Consider the following 14,520-nt stretch of genomic DNA (forward strand, 5'->3'; position numbering starts at 1 on the left):
GATCCGATCCCCCCTCGTTCTCTTGCACGACCCGACCCTGGGGTCCCCAGGTGGGGGACTTGGTGTAAGGAGTTAGTTAAACACTTGGCCGTGCAGCCCCCTTCGGTGAACATGGCACAACGGGGGCCTTGCTGCACACTTGGCCGTGCAGTCCCCACTGTTGGTGACTTGTTCAATTTTCTGCCCTGCCGTGCCATCATGCCATATTTCATGGACCCAACATTCGGCTTCTTGTATTTGTTTTGGGCCAACAACAAAATTTTCAGTTAAAAACACTAAGTCGCAAAGTGGAATTGGCCCAAAAAAATTGTCCGCGTTTCAGGCATGTAGGGGAACTCCCCACAGCCGGCACCTTAGTGGCTCGGATGCGCGGGAGCTTCGCGCAGCACCGGCAGCTTCGTGCCTCGGATACGCCGGAGCCCTGAGCAGCATCGGTACCTTGGTGGCTCGAATGTGCGAGAGCCTCGAGCATCATCGGCACCTAGGAGGTCGAATGTGCAGGAACCTCGAGCACCATCCGCACCTTGGTGCCTCGGATGTGCGGGAGCCTCGAGTACCATCGGCAACTTTAGCCCCTGTTGGTGCGGAAGCGTTGGGCTAAAAAAGTGTCCCTATTTCAGACGTATGGAACCAAAAAAGATGACCCTGTTTCAGACACATGTATGTCGCCTGGTAGCGCATTGACCAAGTTTTTTTAGGTCTTTAGGGGGAAGTGATATTGAGCGAGCAGGGGTTATCCAGGGTATTACCCACGCCTATCGCATGCCCGGATGTCGGTGCCCCCCACCGGTTAGGTTCCCGGTGGTGCTCCGGCGATCCGTCCCGGTGAGGCATCCCAGAATATACGAAAAGGATGAACCGAGTCCCTCCCCAATACCAAAGCTAGAATTTGAATATCGTTACATGTTCGGTACCCAATAATATGAATGAACCGTCCTGGTCCCTCCCCAATCCAAGGGTAGAATTCGGATACCCAACATCCCGGTTACTCCCATTTTGTAATAAGAGCCTCAAGCACCTTGGTGGCTCGGATATGCGGGAGCCTCGAGCACCATCGGACCTTGGTGCTCGGATGTGCGGGAGCCTCAGCCACCATCGGCAACCTTGGTGCTCGGATGTGCGGGAGCCTCGACCACCATCGACACCTTAGTGCTAGAATGTACGGAAGCCTCGAGCACCAAAGCTAAAGTTGGGTTGGGCCCCTGTTGGTGCGGGAGCGTCGGGCTAAAAAAAGTGTCCCTGTTTCAGACACATGAATGTCGCCTGGTAGCAAGATTTTGGCGATTCTGTTTCTTGCTTTTCTGTTCGTGTGTCTGCCTTGTTTTTTCAATTGCAGTAGCGGTGGATTAAGAATTTTGGTGATGCGGGGCAGTGTTTTTTGGTTTTCTTTTCGTCTCGTTTGCATTCCATTGTTGGTGATCTTCTGTGTTGGGATTTCGGCAAGTTCCAAAATCGTGAAGCGGTTCTTGATGCGTATTAATTGATGTTTTGCCTGATCTTTGATTTTATGGTGGGGTACGGTGATTCTGAATTGATGCGATAGGCTCTGTTATTGTCTGTCCAAGGACAAGACGTTTCTTGTTCGCTTTCGCTCGGGGTTTCAAGGTGAACTCCATCCGATTTTAATTTCTCTTTATTTTTGGTGTTTACACGAATATCGTTGTAATGGCTACGTATATTTTGCATGAATTTCGAGTCTTCTCGCTGGAAAAATGTTATGGGTCCTACGATGGCTAGTAAGTTTGTATTTGATTGACTTTTCCACGTCCTTTTTTGTTGTCTCTGCATGCTTTTGGGTGGTTTTCTTAGTACTGCGTTTTCTGCATGGCTTTCCTGTTTGCCTGAGTTTTGCTCGTTCTTGATCCTGTTTGCTGGTTCGGGGTTTTGATATTCCCTTGTGTGGCTTTTTCGCTGTTGGTTTCCTGCGTTTCTGTTTCTCTCGTGTTCGCCATTTTTGCCTGTCGCCTTTCCTTGTTTTTTTTGCGTCTCTCGTTTGTTAGGTGTTCTGTGTTGATTAGGATTGTTGGTTGTTAATCTTGCTTTTTGGTCTTCTCTAGTTGATCGTTTTGGTGTTCTTTTCGTTTTTAGTCTTCGGGGTTTAGGGTTGCTATTTTCGGTGGTGCTTTCGGGTTTTCTTTGCAGGTTCTTTCTTTCTTATTTTTTGGGGTGGGGGAGCTACGTCGGTGTTTGTTCTTTTTTGGGTGTTTTCTCGGTGTTTTCTTGGTTGCTGTGTTTTGCTGCTGGTTGGGTCCCTTTTCTTGATGTTCGCTGTTCGCAGTACTCTGGCTGGTCTTTTCTCTATTTCAGGTGGTGGGGATCGTGGTTATCCTTACTGTTGGAACAAGCCTGGTTTGGTGCTGGTCAATCAATGAAGTTCATGTGCTGGAATTGTCGCGGTTTGGGGACTCCAGCAAAGATTAGGGAGCTAAAGCAACTCCTTGTTAACAATAACCCTAATCTAATATTTCTCAGCGAAATGAAAATGTCAGCTACTGAATTTCAAAGGGTTCAAAACAAGTGTAGGTGGCAAAATGGATTAATAGTTAATTCGGAGGGGCGGAGCGGGGGTCTTGCACTGATGTGGAGGGAAGGGATGAATGTTTCTATCCAAAACTATTCTAAGCATCATATAGATTCCATGGTCAAACTGGAGAATAATAAAACTCTACGTGTTACGGGTTTTATGGGCATGCGAATCCGAATCATAGAAGCAGCTCATGGGATATTTTGAGGAGGGTTGGGGAATCGGTTAGGGAGGAGTGGGTGGTTGGGGGAGATTTTAATGCCATACTGAATGACACTGAAAAAGAAGGTGGACGTAGGGGAGTGAGGGCCCAGATGAATGAATTTAAAGATGTTATGGACGATATGGCTCTGGTGGATATTAAACCTGAAAGTGGATTGTTTACCTGGGTCAATAATAGAAATGAGGGAAGCTTGATAAAGAAGAGACTTGACAGATTTCTCACCTCGGTTTCTGTGGTGGAAAACTTCTCGTTTATTGCAACCAAAGTGGTGAGACAAACTCAGTCCGATCATGACGCTATTATCTTAGACCTATGGGGCAGAAAATTGAAAGCTTATCCAAAAGATAATAGACTGTGCTTCAAGTTTGATGTTTGTTGGGCAGGTGATGAGGAAGCAAAAAATATTATTGAAGGAGCTTGGAATAGGGAAGGTACGGATTATGGGGATAAGATTGAAAGGGTTAGGGTGGCCCTTGGTACTTGGCAGCAAAAGAAATATGGTAAAATGAAGAATGAAATGAGGAAATTGAAGAAACAGATTGAATTGATTATTGACTCAGCCAGTAAAGAGGATAGTGGGAAGACGTTAAAGGAAACTCGCAGAAGGCTGGATTTTCTTCATGCTAAGGAGGAAAGTTACTGGGCATAGAGGTCTCGATCAAGATGGCTTAGGAAGGGTGATCGAAATACTAGATATTTCCATGCTAAAGCTACTGGCCGAATTACGAAGAATTATATTGAGAGGCTCAAAGATGTTGAAGGAAACTGGGTTACGGATTGTAAGGGAATAAGTAAGGTGGCTAAAGACTACTTTGTGAGATTGTTTCGGATAAACGGTCAGAATGCTAATATCCAAGAGATGGGGTTTATGAAAGAGTGTGTGACGAGGGATACAAATGAATGTCTTAATAAGAATTTTACAGAGAAGGAGGTCCTTCAGGCTATTAAGCAGATGGATCCTAATAAAGCCCCTGGTATTGACGGGCTATCGGGAAATTTTTTCAAGCATCATTGGGAGATCGTGGGAAAGGATACTATTAGCTGCTGCATGGATGTTCTTAATGGGAACAAAAATATCTCTAGTCTTAATGAAACTATGATTATCCTAATTCCTAAAATTAGAGATCCCTGTGAGCTTACTAATTTCCGCCCTATTAGTTTGCGCTGATTTGTCTACAAAATTATATCAAAGGTGTATGCCAATCGGTTGAAAGCTGTTCTTCCTAGCTGTATTAGCCAAAATCAAAGTGCTTTCGTGCCGGGGAGGATGATACACGACAATATCCTAATTGGGCATGAGCTTCTCCATTACCTGAAAAATTCTAAAAATGGTCCTAATAAAGGGCTCGTGGTCAAGCTCGACATGAGCAAAGCTTATGACCGCGTGGAGTGAAACTTCCTGGAAATAATTATGAAAAAATGGGATTCGATGGGAAGTGGATTGCCAAAATCATGGAATGCGTTCGTTCGGTGAAATATACGGTTAAATGCAACAATTTTTTATCTGAAACTTTCATCCCGGAGAGGGGTCTCCGACAAGGGGACCCCCTCTCTCCTTATTTGTTCTTATTCTGCATGGAAGATATCCATGCTCAGGAGAACAACATTTTAAGAGGCATAAGGGCTAGCAGGAACGGCCCCAGGATAAATCATTTGTTTTTTGCTGATGATGCAATGCTGTTTGTGAGAAATAAAAAGAGTGATGTGGAGAGCCTTGTTAACATGCTTAATAACTTTTCTAATATTTCAGGGCAAGAGATAAATTTTGACAAGTCAATTGTCCTTTTCAGCCTTAACACCTCACGTGACCAGAGAACAATCCTTGGAGGTCTCCTAGGCATGTCGGTGGTGGAAAGCTTAAACAACTACCTAGGCCTTCCTATCCCGATTGGTAAGAAAAAAACAGTGGCTTTCCAAGAGATTACTAATCGATTATCCTGCAGGATTAACAATTGGACAAAGAGATTGCTCTCGTCTGGGGGAAAAGAAGTTTTTATTAAAGCGGTTCTCCAATCCATTCCTATGTACGCTCTGTCAATTTTCTTGGCTCCCAAAAGCATCATTGACGATATTCAGGCTAAGCTTAGCAGAACATGGTGGACGGGAAAAGATAGAGGGAGATTCTGGACAATGATTCCATGGAAAACGCTGTGTAAGCCGAAGGCTATGGGAGGTCTTGGAATTAGAAACATGCGACTTTTCAATCTGGCTCTCTTAAGGCGTCAAGTGTGAAGACTAATAAACAATACTGATACTCTTTGCTTCAAGGTTTTGTCTTCAAAATACTTTCCCGATGGCAACATCTTTAATGCAAAAAAGGTGGACAAAGCGTCATTCACTTGGACAAGTATTGTGACAGTGGCGGAAGCGCTCAAAGATGGCTTTGGATGCCAGATTGGAAATGGCGAGAGGATAAATATTTGGGATGATAATTGGGGAATGGAAGGGCTCAACGGGGACGTTATTTTGAGCAACACACTTAAAAGAGATGAGAAGAGTGTGAAAAACCTTTGGCATATGGATCGGAGGTGTTGGGAGGTTAATAAAGTCAGGCAAGTTTACGGACAAGACTATGGGACAAGATTTGCAATATTCCCATTGGAGGGGAAGGCCAGGAAGATAGAATGATATGGTTTCATAACCCTCACGGGTGTTATACCTCAAAATCCGCATATTCATGGCTATTGTTGAAAGAAATGGGATACGGGCCTCACAGGTTCTTTTGGAAAGCATTATGGAAGCTCGATACTCTACCGAAGATCCGGGTTTTTGCGTGGAGGGTGGGGCATGAAATCCTCCCCACGAATTCGAAGATCTCCTCTATTAGACAGGGTTTTGAAAAGGGATGTCCTCGATGCGGAGCAAAGACCGAAACCGTGTTACATGCCTTAAAAGACTGCCCAACCTCGAGAGCAGTTCTGTCGATCGGAGGGTGGTCCAGGAGCTTTATTTTGAAGAATTATGATCACTGCGCTGATTGGTTGGAAGACTTGATGCTGACCCTTGACAAGAGAGCTATGGCCGACTTGTTGACAACCCTTTGGAACTGCTGGAATAATAGGAATAATTTTATTTTCAGGGGTAAAGAAGAAGAGGCCAAGCAAATATGGGAAAGAGCTAGCAACTTGACCAAGGAGTTTCGTATATGCAATATGACGAACGAGCCATTACTGTCACAGAATGCAGTGGAAAAAAAGTGGAAAAAACCTCCAATGGGATTCATTAAAATAAACTTTGATGCTACAGTAGGCGAAGACAAAATCGGTTTTGGAATGATCATAAGGGATGAAAAGGGCTTTGTCTTGGGAGGCGGTGGGGGTTTTAAAGAGGGTAGGGTGTCGGTGGAAAAGGCTGAGTGCATGGCTTTTGAAGAAAGTATCAACGTGGCGCGTAATTTGAATTTTAATGAACATGTTCTCTTCGAAACAGATCATGTGGGGCTGGACAACAAATTCAATAAGTTAGACCATAACGTCACCACGATAGGCAAACGGATAAAGAAATGTACAACAACTTTCAGCTTTTTTAAATCAGCCAATTTAATTTGGACTGAACGGTCATGTAATACTGTAGCTCATTTACTTTGTAAAAAAATGTGTAGTGAGGGAAGAAATATTTGTTCGATATGGATTTTCCTCCGGAAATCCACAATGCTGTAATTTGTGATGTTTCGTAATAAATTTGTGTTGACCCTTGTGGTCGTTTTTGTTTCAAAAAAAAAGAATGTCGCCTGGTAGCATGGTTTTGCATGGTCTTAACGTTTTCTGGTGGGATTTGACTGTTTGTCATCGTGGCCCACACGGTGTTTTCTGCTTTAATTTTGTGACTTCTTTTTTCCGTACGTTTCTTGGGAATTATTTTGTTTGCATGGTTTACGTTCTCTTTTTTCCGGGGGTGCATCTTATAACCTGCTTGGAAGGCTCGTGTTTTGCTCGCTTCTCTTCGTTTGGTCTCGCGTTTTGTTGGGTATTTTAAGTGTTCTCTACTTTTGTTTTCTGGGTTTCTCCCTGGCTTTCGCTTTCTGCGTCTCGGTTGGTTCTTGGTAGAAGGGTTTGGACCTTTCTTTTCTGTTGTGGTGGGGGGTTCTTTCTTTTCGTATTGTGGCAGTTTTTCGGGGGCGGCTGGATCATGGAGGAGATTTCGGAACACGAAAGCAACCCAATGACGGAAGATCTTAGCAAAAATGATGATCATAGTGGACACGGGTTCGAGTCGTGGGCGATCGGCAAGATTATGGCGACAGAGACCCCAAATAGGGAGGCTATGTATAGGGTCTTCAAGTCGTTGTGGTATACTAAAGAAGAGGTGGAGTTTGCTGCGTTAAAGGAAGGGGTGGTGATTGTTAAGTTTGGGTGTCAGGAGGATCGTAGTCGTATCTTAAACCTCACGCCGTGGCTGTTCGACAGGTGCTTATTCTCAATGTTGCCATTTGAGAAAGGAAAAGATTTTGACTCGTATGAGTTCTGGTGGTCGCCTTTCTGGCTGAGGATTTATAACATCCCATTAGAGCTTATGGACCGACAGACGGCGTTGGATGTTGGAAATGCTGTGGGCAAACTGGTGGCGATTGATTGGAAAGACCGAAATGGGGGGTGGACGGAATTTATTAGGATCAAAGTCAAAATAAATGTGTTAAAACCCTTAAGGAGAGTGGTGAAATTACTGGATAGGGAGGGGTCGGAAGTGACAGAGGTAATAAAGTATGAACGGCTCCCAGATTTTTGTTATGCTTGCGGGCTGGTAGGACATTTGAGCAAGACTTGCAATATCAACAAGGAGAGCTGGGCGTTGACTGAGTCAAGCCTACAATATGGGGGTTGGATGAGGGCACCAACTGTAAATCTGACCCAGAATAGAGGAATAAGGAGAAATGGAGTGGAAATTATGAAACAAAATGCCTAGAAAAGCGACGATAGGGAGGAAAGCCAGACAAATTCAAGGAGGGAGAGTGGGCAGATGGACAGGAAAAAAAGGATAAATCTGGGGAAGAAGAGTCAATGTCCACATCACCTGTAGGAAAAAAGTTTCATAGAGTAATAAGGGACGGTGTGGGAAGGTTCAAAAGTAAACGAAAGCGACACAGGGGTGTAGGAGGAGAAAATTTGGAAGAAAGTCCAACAAAAATGGCAAAAATGAGGCTGTTAGAGAGTCTCTCCCCTTTGAAGGCAGTGGCTGGTGACCAGCCCCGCCAAGAACAATGAAAATCTTATGCTGGAACTGTCGGGGGGTTGGAAACCCCGCGACAGTTCGTGAATTAAAGCAACTTCTCATTGCAAATGTTCCTGATATTGTTTTCCTGTGCGAGACCAAAATCCATGCTAATGAGTTATCCCGTATTCGTTTCATGTGCAGGATGGAGGGTTGTTTTGCTGTTAGTTTTGATAGGAAGAGTGGTGGTATGGCTCTGATGTGGAGGGAGGGTGTGGATGTTACTATCCAGAATTACTCAAAATATCATATTGATTCTGTGGTTCGTAGGGAGGAAGGAGAGAAGGTCCGGTTCACTGGCTTCTATGGGCAAACTGAGCCAAGTCTAAGGATTGAAGCTTGGGATATGTTGAGAAGAGTGAAAAATACGGTGAATGAAGGCTGGATTGTGGGAGGAGACTTTAATGCTATTTTAAATTAGTCTGAGAAGGATGGCGGCCGCAGAAAGTCCAGGACTGTGATGGATGAGTTTGGGGATATCCTAGATGAGTTAAGCTTGAGGGATGTGAAAACGTTCAATGGCTGGTTCACTTGGTCGAATAACAGAGAGGGAAACAGGATGGTGAAAGAAAGGTTGGATAGGTTTGTCATCTCGGACGATTTCATGGAAAAAATGCCGTTCCTCGCCTCCTATGTTGTGCGCCAGTCCAAGTCTGACCATGAAGCAATCCTTATGGACTTGTATGGAAATAGGTCGCAGGGTAACTGTAATGATCCTAAGGTTTTTTTCAGGTGTGATCGTTGTTGGGCCAAGGAGCGGGAGGCCAGAGACATCATTTCTGGTATTTGGTCAAACGAGGGTTCAAATCTGTTGGGAAAAAAGGAGCTGGTTCGGGAAAGGTTAGGTCCGTGGCAATACCAACGGTATAGAAGAATGAAAGACAAAGTTAAAAGGTTGGAGAAGGATATCGAGAGAATTATGGATGGTCCTATGAACGAGAGAACTACCATTTTGCTTAAGGAAGCCCGTTTCAAGTTGGGCCAGTTGTTTGATGCGGAGGAGCAATATTGGGCAACTAGGTCGAGATCCCAGTGGCTTAGGGAAGGGGATAGAAATACCCGCTACTTTCACGTGTGGGCTTCAGGGCGTAAAAAAAATAGTATCGATAGGCTTAAAGACGAGCATAATATTTGGCACGATGACAGCGAGGAGATCTGCCATGTTGCTCGGGACTATTTTTATGGTTTGTTCAAGACTTCCCTTGAGGCGGTGGATGAAGGCAGTTTACATGTTATTCTCGAATGCATCAATGAGGAAACGAATAGGTGTTTGACTGGGGAGTTCACTAAGGAGGAAATTTTGCTGGCTTTTTCTCAAATGGACCCCCGTAAGGTCCCTGGGATTGATGGGCTGTCGGGGAGTTTTTATAAGGATCATTGGTCGACTGTGGGCAAGGATGTGTTGAGCATGTGCCAGGATATTCTCAATGGTCATAAGAGTGTTGAGCCTATTAACGAAAATCTTATTGTTTTGATCCCTAAAGTTAAAAACCCTTGTGTTATGGCTGACTTTCGTCCTATTAGTCTATACAGGTTTCTCTACAAGATTGTTTCGAAGGCCCTTACGAACAGACTAAAAGCGGACCTTCATTTGTGCATTAGCCATAATCAGAGCACTTTTGTCCCCAATAGGATGATCCATGACAAATTTTGGTGGCTCATGAGATTGTGCACTACCTCGGGAGTTCCAAAAATGGCCCTAACAAGGGTTGTGTGGTCAAGCTCGACATGAGCAAAGCCTACGACCGTGTGGAATGGAGTTTCCTTAAAAATGTCCTGATTAAGATGGGTTTCAATGTGATTTGGGTTAACAAAATTATGGACTGTGTGTGCTCAGTCCGGTATAAAGTTAAATGTAACTCTAAGATCTCCGATATCATTTTTCCGGAGAGAGGGCTCCGGTAAGGGGACCCGTTATCCCCGTACTTATTTCTTTTATGTATGGAAGCTCTGTCCCACATGTTGATTCATGCTCAGGAGACAAAAACTATTAAGGGCGTCCTGGTTAGTAAGGACGGTCCGAGAATAAACCATCTATTTTTTGTTGATGATGCCTTCATCGCTTATCGAGAATGAGACAGAGCGAGGCAGAGGCTTTTTCAGTGATCCTGGAGTCCTTTGAAAAGATGTCTGGCCAAAAAATAAATTTGGAAAAATCGATGATCTACTTCAGTCCCAATACTTTCGGTCCTCATCGTGTGAGATTAAGCAGTATCCTTAAGATGAGGGTGGTTGATAACCTTGGTACTTAACTGGGATTGCCTATTCCGATTGGCAAGAAGAAGACGGCGGCGTTCCAAGGCATGCTGGATAGGATGGAAAACATAATTAATAGTTGGTCCAAAAGGTTACTGTCGAATGGTGGCAAAGAGGTGTTTATCAAGTCGGTTCTTCAGTTGATCCCCACGTATGCGTTGTTGATTTTCTTTGCTCCTGAGGGTATCCTGGATAAGATCCAGGCTATGATAAGCAGATTCTGGTGGAGTAGTAAGGATAAGACTCGGGGCTGGAATCGGTTGGGGTGGGATCGGGTTTGTTTCCCAAAAGGCATGGGGGTATGGGGTTTAGGGACATCCGGCGGTTCAATGTGGCTTTACTTGGGAGACAAGTGTGGAGGTTGGCAAGCTGCAAAGACACTCTCTGTTTTAAAGTTTTTAGTGCCAAGTATTTCCCGGATGGTGATGTTTTTCGGCTAAAGAAGGTTGACAAGCCTTCCTTCACGTGGAAAAGTATTTCTAGAGCTGCTTGTTTCTTGCAGGAAGGTTTCGGGTGGAATGTGGGAAATGGCAGAAAGATTGATCTGTGGCAGGAGAATTGGGGGTTTGAAGGGCTTTCGGGTGAGTCGATCCGTCTCAACAGAAGGGAAATTCATGAGACCACGGTTTGCGAGCTTTTCGATGAGTTGAGTACTGGCTGAAAGGAGAAGAGGGTTCAGGAGATTTATGGTGAGTTTGTGGGGGACCAAATCTGCAATATTCCCATTCTTCATAATGGTCCTGACGATCATCGCATTTGGTTCCATAACCCGCTGGGTTCGTATTCAACAAAATCCGCTTACTCCTGGATGACCTTAAAGCATGTGGGCTTTGGTCCCCATCGGTGTGTTTGGAGGCTGATCTGGAAACTTCAAACCTTACCAAAAATCAAGGTTTTCTGCTGGCACCTGGGTCATGATATTCTTCCGATGTACGAGAACATTTCTAAAATCAGGAGGGATTTTAACTGCTTGTGCCCGCGATGTGGGATCGATACGGAGACTCTCATTCATGCGTTGAAAAACTGCTCGAGAGCCAGGGCGGTCTTGACTTATGGAGGCCTTGACAATGCACTTGTGGAAGGGTGTTATCGGAGTTGTGTGGATGGATCGAAGGTGCGGCCGGTGATGGATAATGTGGCCCTTCGAATTTTATTCTTGTGTTTTGGAATATTTGGAATAGCGAAATAATAAAGTTTTAGAAGCATGGAGGATGAACCAAGGTTATCTGGATGAGCTGCAACATTGAGCAGGACTTTCGTATTTTTAATATTATGGAGAAACCGTTGGTTCCCAAACCGGTCGGGGAGAAGGGGTGGCAAAAGCCTTGTTTTGGGGTGGTAAAATTAATGTTGATCTTCTTGTGGATGGTAAAAGGATGAGTTTGGGGTTGTTGCTGGGACCATGAGGGCTTTGTGCTTGGGGTGCGTTGGTGTTATGGAAAATCAATTTGGTCTTGAATGGGTTTGAATCATTAGCTTTAACCAAGGCTTGGAACCGGCGCGTGAGAAAAGGTGGCTCAATCTGGAATTGGAATAGGGTATGTCGAGTTTCAGTAAGCAAGCTAAAAAAGACGCGTTGACTATTCAACTTTTGGTTTCCGCATTCGGCAATTTTAACTCTTTTGATTCGTGTTTTCTTTTTAATTTCGTTTGGGCCCCACGCTATTGTAATAAAGCGGAATGGACCGACTTTGTACTTGGGCTTTTAAAAACAGTTGCTCTATGGTTTTGACATGGACTATCCGATTGAGATCCGTGATGTAATTTTGAAGGATGCGATTAATTGAGTTTTCGACCTTGGTCTTTCCATCAAAAAAGAATGTCGCTGGTAGCGCATTGACAAAGTTTTTAGCTCTTTAGGGGAAGTGATATTGAGCGAGCAGGGTTGTCGAGAACTTTGCCCACGCCCATCTCATGCCCGGACGTCGGTGCCCCCCACCGCCGGTTAGGTTCCCGGCGGTGCTCCAGCGATCCATCTGGCGGTGCTCCGATGATCCATCCGGTGGCACCCCGGTGATCCATTTCGGCATATAGAAAACGATGCAGCGAGCTGTCCCGGTCCCTCCCCTTTCAGAACAAGAGCCTCCAGCACCTTGGGCCCTTGGTCATGCCGGAGCACATGGCAGCATCGGCACCTTGTGGCTAGGATGTGCGGAAGCCTCGTGCACCATCGGCACCTTGGTCTTTGGGATGTCTGAGGAGCCTCGGCGAAGATCGGCACCTTAGTCTTTGGGATATCTGGGAGCCTCGAGGAGCATCGGCACCTTGGTGCCTCGGATGTGTGGGAGCCTCGAGCAGCATCGGCACCTTGGTGCTTGGATGTGGGGGAGCCTCGTACACCATCGACACCTTGGTGCTCGGATGTGCGGGAGCCTCGGCCACCATCGGCATCCTTGGTGCTTGGTGTGCGGGAGCCTCGAGCAGAACCGGTACCTTGGTGGCTCGGATGTGTGGGAGCCTCGAGCAGCATCGGCACCTTGGTGCTTGGATGTGCGGGAGCCTCGAGCACCACCGGCACCTTGGTGCTTGGATGTGCGGGAGCCTCGAGCACCATCGGCACCTTGGTGCTTGGATGTACGGGAGCCTCGAGCAGAACCGGCACCTTGGTGGCTTGGATGTGCGGGAGCCTCGAGCACCATCGGCACCTTGGTGCTGGGATGTACGGGAGCCTCGTGCACCATCCGCACCTTGGTGCTCGGATGTGCGGGAGCCTCGGCCATCATCGGCAACCTTGGTGCTTGGATGTGCGGGAGCCTCGAGCAGCATCGATACCTTGGTGCTAGTGTCACGGGGCTAGACCTTTCGTCTCGCAAACCGTGCGACCTTAGGTGATCCGTTTGCTGCAAACTCGCCTAAGTCAGCCTTTACGCCCAAAAGTGAGGATTCCTTAGAACTCCTCCAAGGCACCAACTGAAGAGCGGAAGCGATTCATGCCAAAAGAAGCTAAGCCAAAGAACAACAGAAAGCCACAGAAAAGAATGCACACAAGGTGTTTGAGTAAATGCTCTCAGAATTCTATTACTCTTAAGAATTCATAATACAATAGAATGAGTACAAATGAGGGGGAGACTCTCTATTTATAGTTGAGCTCCCCCAAAACTGACGGTCAAGATACATTTACATCGACGGACGAGATTAACCATATCCCTTTATTTTAGGGATTTACAAGATATGCCATATCAAATCTAATCTAATCTTTACAAGATATGATTCCCTCTATCTTCTAAGATTAGTTACCATATTAGCCTAAGTTGCCATCTTTTCACTATTGGGCCAACCAGGCTTCAATCTGATAGGCTTCTCCAATATCTCTTTGAATCGGGCCAGCTCTCGTGGGCTAAATGTTCCCCATCTTATCGACAGACCTCCATGGGGCGCATCTTGTGCCATGGTCACGGGCTTTGCACTTTAGCCCGTGACATTCTCCCCCACCCATTCTCGCAACGCCCTCGTTGCGACTTTCGAATGGCACTGACTCGATCCACCTTTGAACCCTCTCGTTGCCTTGGCTTCTTCCTGACTTGTCTTGCTATCAAGTTGTCCTCTCCATTGGAACCTTTGCATCGGCTTCAGTCGCATCTTCACTTGAACCATTGCACTTGTTGGTACATCTCGTTGGCAAGAAGTCTTCACACTTACTTGCCCAAATTTTGACTTGTTTCCTTTTGAATCATCTTGATTCTCACACCTTGGCTTCGTATTGCTCACAGTCCCTTTACCTCATTGCTCATGAGCTTTGAAAGGGCCCCTACGACCTTGCCAAGCCAACAAGTCAGAATTCACAACACTATCAAAGTGTTCACAATGTACCTTACTCGCAGCATTTACTCGTCCCGATTGTGCTTGCATCGTTCCCTTTTTCTTAATGCTCGATGCACAACCCACATTTCCCAAAGGTGTCGGCTTCATAGTCGAATCTGCAGGCTTCATATCAAACTCTTGCGCCACTAACACTTCCGAAGGAGCTTTCGTAACGTTCCGTTCTATCGAGTCAATGTTCTCCCCATACGAAACATCCTCGACTAGTTGGATTGACGACAACACCTTTGCCCCCACCTTCATATCTCGATGCACCGGCACAACAATTTTTGTTAACGGGCCAGTGCTAATATGAATTTGATTGGCACATGGATACAGAACTATTTTAATCCTGTCAAGGAAGTTCAAGCCAAGTACATAATCGTAATCATCTAATTCGATTACCTCAAAGTCTTCCTTGCCCTTCCATTTGTCGATTTGTAGTTCCACATTCTGAACTACTCCCAAAGTTGGGACCTCCTCAGAATTTACTGTCTTGATCTTCCTATTT

This window comes from Gossypium raimondii, chromosome 5, assembly GCF_025698545.1.
Source record: "Gossypium raimondii isolate GPD5lz chromosome 5, ASM2569854v1, whole genome shotgun sequence".
Taxonomy (NCBI): Eukaryota; Viridiplantae; Streptophyta; class Magnoliopsida; order Malvales; family Malvaceae; genus Gossypium; species Gossypium raimondii.